The sequence below is a fragment of the Protomyctophum bolini genome (assembly GCF_963924005.1).
Source record: "Protomyctophum bolini genome assembly, chromosome: 23".
Classification (NCBI taxonomy): Eukaryota; Metazoa; Chordata; class Actinopteri; order Myctophiformes; family Myctophidae; genus Protomyctophum; species Protomyctophum bolini.
The window spans coordinates 17,880,168-17,886,167 of NC_137884.1; positions in this window are offsets into that span (position 1 = coordinate 17,880,168).

The following is a 6,000-nucleotide window of genomic DNA, read 5'->3' on the forward strand; positions in this document are numbered from 1 at the left end:
GCTGTGCTGCTGTGCATAGTTTCATTATGATATTCCACTGTTACGTTACTTATGATTCATGATAACTACTTTTTATGTATATGATGTATATTGCCATGCTTTTTGTTCTTGTAAATCGCTCTGGATTAAGAGGGTCTGCTAAATGCCTAAATTGTCAATTGTGTGCTGCTAACCCGACCAATTGTCACCATTATTCTTAGTGCTAGTAATACTTATGACTTAATAATCATAACAAGTCTGCAAATTGCATATGTTTGATCATGTGAGTGATAAAGTACAGCCTGTAACAGAATAGTTTACCCTATTGTAAAGTATAGCCTCTCGTGTCTACCAAATTCATGCAGTTTTAACATAATTCAGCACCGTGTTTAAAATTTCAATAGTCCAATGTGTGGCCCTTCACTCACTTTATCGAAGTCAGTATGTTCCCCTGGACAAAAATGCTGCCCACCCTGTGCTGTGCTATAGGGAAACCCACCCCAAGATGTCATGTGGGGTTTGGGAGATTTCAGTGGAGTGGAGGATGGACGCACCGAACTACTACCATTGCCATGTAAGTGTATTGTGTGTGTGTGTGTGTGTGTGTGTGTGTGTGTGTGTGTGTGTTAGAGTTCTCATCGGGCCCGAAAATTAAGGCCCGGCCCTAACCGACTATAATTAACATAGATTTGAGGCCCGACCCGGCCCTAAAACGTCGGGCCTGGTCGGGTTTGTGCAGAATTTGGGAACTCTACACAGAGTAAAAGTGAAACACCAGTCAGCACCATCTTCATAATAGATAAATACACAAACAATATATTATTTTTTTTCATGGAGCTCGGGGGCCCGGCCCGGCCCTACTGATTAGCATACATTTTAGGCCCGGCCGTGGGTCGGGCCTGGTCGGGTTCAGGCAGAGTTTGAGAACTTGTGTGTGTGTGTGTGTGTGTGTGTGTGTGTGTGTGTGTGAGTGACTTGTCACATTTAATTTCAAGTCCAATGTTATTCTGTGTCATTATTTCTGAGTGACTCAAAGGAAAACTCTAAACCGTTGTAATGGTACGCTCATGGAGGAAATGGTGAGATGTGCGCCTCTAGTGGCATGGAGTCTCACTAGAGGGCATTGTAGAACCTTCTCTTTTTCCCCATTCATCACAAACCCATAATTATGACAGTAGGACAGGTCAGGACAGTTCCAACTTTGTGCAGGGATTTCTTTAAGACATGCAACTCCACATACATCTGTACATGTATGAGGTCCATATAAATCAATCAATCTTTATTAAAGACTGTCCATAGTGACATAAAAAACATACAAATATACAAAGACAAACAAAGGCTGACATGGTCCACATAAAATCATAAATTCCTATACAGGCTTACACGCCAATGGTTCCACAGTTTAGAAACAAACCTGACGGAACTCAATAAAGGCTTAGTTTGAATTAAAACAATGCTGTTGACAGAATCAGACGGCCTCCACATACAATATGTGTGCTATGCTATTTTAGAAAAATCGTGAAAATATGGCACAAATCTTTGAATATATATTCTTTCAGAGCGAACGTTTTTAACTAAAATCTTTGCTTCCGGTGGTTCCCTGGAACAACATATTCGGGGGTCGGCGGCCAATTACATATAATTTTTGGGGTCCTTGACATATATAATATTGAGAACCACTGACATAGAAATATAGGTATATCAGAAAACTGTAAGGATAGAAGATTTTTTTTTAATTTTTACGTTAGGCCTAAATGTTTTTTTAGCAGCATAAGCAGTCTCATGGCATCATTATATTAGCCTGGTTAATAAACCAGACCGAATCAGCCGTTGGCAAAAAAATGTGCCTGTGCGATATTAGTCTGGTTTATTAACCAGGCTATCATTATATACTGTAAGCCACATTGAGTTTCTGCATACTGCTCTTTTTGTAGCACCGCCACAAGTGGGCAGTATACATCGGTGTGCAAAAAGATTTAAATAGTGTGGACTTCACAGAAGCTGAACACATACTAAACTTATGAACAATCATGTTTGCTAAGATTCTACGTTGTCTGTAGATGTCCCTACTACCTATCATCAGAATAGGTAATTTGTTAAATAATGGCCCAAGACAGTACTTGACCTCATCACAGACCTTCAGGTCTGTACTAGACAGAAAAAACACTGGAAATGACAGTTTACTGTCTTCCTTGGTTCTTATAACGATGATATTGCTCTTCCTTGCATCATATATAATGTCACAGTCTGAGCCATATTGAGAGCAGACCCTCAGTAACTGCTGAAGGCCAGCACTGTATGGACATCAGGTGGTTGATGACTGTTGCCGACCCGATACCCTGACCCTGTATCACAGCTGCTTAGATAGGTCATCCACATATAAATTAAACATCAAAGGAGATAAAAATACTTCCCTGTCTAACGCTATTTCTTTTTACTGTGAACGACTGGGACGACACACAACTAACCCCATCTAACACACATTGTTTGATGTGCGTACCAAAAGGCCACCCCATCTAACACACATTGTTTGATGTGCGTACCAAAAGGCCACCCCATCTAACACACATTGTTTGATGTGCGTACCAAAAGGCCACCCCATCTAACACACATTGTTTGATGTGCGTACCAAAAGGCCACCCCATCTAACACACATTGTTTGATGTGCGTACCAAAAGGCCACCCCATCTAACACACATTGTTTGATGTGCGTACCAAAAGGCCACCCCATCTAACACACATTGTTTGATGTGTGTACCAAAAGGCCACCCCATCTAACACACATTGTTTGATGTGCGTACCAAAAGGCCACCCCATCTAACACACATTGTTTGATGTGCGTACCAAAAGGCCACCCCATCTAACACACATTGTTTGATGTGTGTACCAAAAGGACACCCCATCTAACACACATTGTTTGATGTGCGTACCAAAAGGCCAGGAGTCTTATTAAAAATCACACCCGTGTGAACTGAGTGTTGCAACTCCCAAGACCTTGAATCAAATACTGGCCAGGGCTATTGGTCGATAATTATCTGAGATATTCAGCTTCCCAGACTTTATCTTTAATAACAGGCACTAATAAAACTGATAATTTGATAGAACTTGGTAAAACTTGCAGGCAGAGTTTTCTGCAAACTTTAAATGCTCAGCCGATATTTTGTCCATACCACGTGCATTGATATACCGGTACGTAAGTACTCTGACTGCATCATAGACTCATACTTTTGGACTTTTACTTTTACAAAATATTTTGACATGGGATGGGGGTCGACGGTGGCCAGATCATTCTGGGGCTCCTTGACATGAAAAGGTGTGAGCATTTAGACATTTTGTATAGAATCATCCTCGGGTCTAAATGCAAACTAATAACAATCTGAATACAGCAGCACTTCTACCACCTTGTCCTCGTGTCACCTGTAGCCCAATAAATCAAGCTCCAAGCGTTCCCCTGGAAGTGTGTTTATATTCATTACTATTTAAACGAAGGAAACACTCTGAACTCGTCTCCCTCGTGGGTGAAGCGTGTCTGTCAGTGACGAGGCACTTCACCAGAGGTGTCAAGGTTGCAGACGAAGGCCAGTCACTGAATCACGTACGCTCAAAACAACATTCCTTTTTTCTATCATTATTATTATAATAAAATGATGCCGATCTACAGTACAAGCTCTCTACAGTACAACGCCTCGCATCGCACCGCATTGTGAGCTTGTAGATCTGCTCTTTTCACTACTTTTGTGCGACCACCATCTTTTACAGATTAGCTTTTTGGCTTTTCTGCCTTTGATTGATAGTATCGAGTGAAGATGGACAGGAAAGAGGGAGAGAGAGAGAAGGGGAGAGACACGCAGCAAAGGTCGTCATGAACGGGACTCGAACACGTGACACGCTGTCAGGCCAAAAGCCTATATGTGGCCTGATGCGTCTGGACTGCTAGGCCAGCGGGCGCCCCGTTCGACCACCATCTTGCGTAACGAAGTCGGCTATAACAAGCTATACGAAACAAAACAATTTTGAGACTCCTGAGCGACTGTGGCTCAGGAGGTAGACCAGAACGTCCAATGATCCATGGGTCGGCGGTTCGAATCCCGGCTCCTCCTGTCTACATGTCGAAGTGTCCTTGGGCAAGACACTGAACCCCATATTGCTCCTGATGTGCTGGTTGGTATTATGGTATACCTTGCATGGCTTCCGCCGCAATCGGTGTATGAATGTGTGTGTGAATGGGTGAATGTAATGCACTATGTAAAGCGCCTTGGATTAGAAGGTTGAAAATGCGGAGAGATTGCGAGATCTGCCCGACGTACGGAGTTAACGATATTGGTGGGCTGTGTATGTACGTGTCCCTGGTGCTCTCGTTTACACCTGCAAGGGCGCGGAAGAAAGGAAGGAGGCGGGGGGGGGGGGGCAAGGACGTGAAGTAACGGAGTAATTCTTCTTCCTGTCCCTCTCGTATAACAGGAGGCCATCTGATATCTGGCCCTGCTGCTCTGGCCCTTATCTGTTTCCCTGCATGTGCCACTTGCTCTGCACTGACACTGAGCACGGTGCTTCTGTTTCCCTGTGTCGAGGAAATGTGGAATACACTAAGTTATACATTTAAGGAGATCAAATCACTCGTGGGAAACTAAACTATGAGAAGCTGTTTTCTGTCTCTTTACTGACATTTGACCTGTGACTTGTGGACTGAGAGAAGGGTCTTCCCATTGTCTCATGTGTTAAGACCCACCTACTCCCTGAGGCAGTAGGAATGTATAAGTCTGACTGAGTTGTGTTGAGTCAGTACATGGTGTTCCATTGCAACGCTTCATTGCTGGCTCCGTATTCGAATACAATATTCTAATACTTTGAGACTCTGAATTGTGTCTGTCTCATTATGTTGTTTAACTGTGTTATAAGTGCTCTCCAAAAGATTCCAGAACATTTGCATGTGCCACTTGCTCTGCACTGACACTGAGCACAGTGGCGGAAAGTACATTCAAAGATAATTCAAAGATTTGCGCCACATTTTCACGATTTTTCAAAAATACCAGGACCTACAAGCTCGTAAGCGTGGCACTTGGTGCCATAGTAGTCCGGCAGCCTGGGGCGTGGAGTGGGAAATTTGGTATATCGTTTCTTTTTTGTATTGCCCTAGAATATTGTCTATATACATTCATGAATCCACTTGCTGACCGGCTGTCGGTATATTGAACAATTTGTTTTATAGGGGGTTATTTATTTGTGACCATACCATTAACAACGATATCAGGCAGGCAAAACATTCAAATGTTCATCATGCTTTAAGTAGCATGTGACGTGTGAAACTAGGGGGTTTTCATGATTCTGAATACATTCCAAGCATTAGTTTTGCACAGAAAACACTCCTTGGGCTAAACACGGCCTTAGCCGTCATCACAGATGTGATGAGGTCAGCACATTTGGGCAAGATTCCTATTAAATGTAGGTTCTATATTCATTCCAGGGCTTTTTTGGTTTGAACTATAACTATATTAACTTTGGCACTGAATAAAGCATTACATGTTAGGAATGGACCTAACATGTACATGAATGGACCTACTGTACTAGCACAGTACAGTTCAGTACAGTAAGTTGGTAGTGCCATCTATTCTGCTGGATCATTAGATTAAATTAGAAATTAACCCATTTAGACCTGCATGGGGCCGATTCTAAAAACAATGGCTTCTAAATCCTAAACGTTTTATGAAAAACCTATGTTTCTATGTCAGTGGTTTTCAAACTATTTCATGTCAACAATCCTTTTTGACCTCCTTTATGATTAATTCCTGTTCTGTTCTATTCTGATAAGGGGAAGGAAAGAAGCAAAATGTTCCAATTCTGATTAGAATGAGAAAATATATATATATTGCAATGTTTGGCATATCCATATCTTAAACCATATCATGTTTCTGCACTGTAAATGCCTTTTGTTTATAGTTTGACTAAGCGCTTTTCCTTGTCGAGTTGAACTATCTATGGCAGTGGTTCTGCGATGTGGGCTTGTAGATCTGCAAATGTCAA